The 972-nt window shown below is 43.9% G+C and overlaps 1 non-coding gene across 1 annotated transcript; it reads left to right on the top strand.

The window, feature by feature from the left end:
• Positions 1 to 604: 604 nt before the first annotated feature.
• On the top strand, positions 605 to 691 carry TRNASTOP-UCA. Its single transcript has one exon. It is a non-coding gene; the product is annotated as a tRNA-Sec (tRNA).
• Positions 692 to 972: the final 281 nt, after the last annotated feature.

Raw genomic sequence — 972 nt, 5'->3', positions numbered from 1 at the left:
AAAGATGGAAACAACCTAGGTGTTCATCAACTGAGGAATGGATAACCAAACTTTGGATCATACACACAGTGGAATACTTTGCAACCCTAAAGAATAACTTAGAATCTGCCAAACACTGCATAACGTGGATGAACTTGGCGGATATTATGATGAGTGAAATAAGTCAATCACAGGACAAATATTGTATTAGTCTGCTATTGTAAAAGTCAAGGAAAAGTTTAGATATGGAAGGCAATTTTCTTTGTTGGTTACCAGGGGTGGGAGAGGAGAGGAGGGAACACTGTCATATCAGTAGAGGTAAGTATTATTTGGGTGAAGAGAAGGGCAATGTACCAAATGTGAGTGATCAACATAGTGGCATTGAGGAAGAGGAAGACATAGAGAGGTACATGGGAGGTACAGACAACAAAGTTGAACCCTTTTGCACATAAGTACTTTGTTGTCAATGAAGGCAAACATAGGTATACAGATGGATAGATGGGTGGATGTGCTGAACTATTAGGTATGTCTATGAAGCGGGGAGTGTACCCAAGACCATGTATAGGGTTGGCAGACAATGGTCCTAGAAGTGTATTTGTATGATCTGAATTCCCAAGGGTATAGTGCCTGGATGATCCTCCATGGTCTGGGGTGCAGGCTTCAAACCTGTAGCTATTTAGTGACAGAGTGGTTCAATTCCACCTTTCAGGCTGGCTTTGGGTTTCATTAAGAGCTCTGATAGCATAGTGCCTAAGGTACTTGACTGCTAACCATAAGGCTGGCGGTTCAAACCCACTAGCCACTCCTCGGAAGGAAGGTTGGGCAATCTACTTCTGCAGTGATACTGCCTCGGAAACCCAAGGAAGGGTTGCTATAAGTCGGGTCCGACTTGACGGCACATAACAACAACAACATAGTAGAGCTGACAAGGGACAAGGTTGTAGTCACTTCTTGGTCACAGCCATCTACCCAGAGGGACCGAGTAGTTGAACC

Source organism: Orycteropus afer, unplaced genomic scaffold (assembly GCF_000298275.1).
Source record: "Orycteropus afer afer isolate SDZICR_OR568_19922 unplaced genomic scaffold, OryAfe1.0 scaffold00041, whole genome shotgun sequence".
Classification (NCBI taxonomy): Eukaryota; Metazoa; Chordata; class Mammalia; order Tubulidentata; family Orycteropodidae; genus Orycteropus; species Orycteropus afer.
Note: the sequence above shows the minus strand (reverse complement) of the source record. Positions and strands in the feature narration are given on the sequence as shown.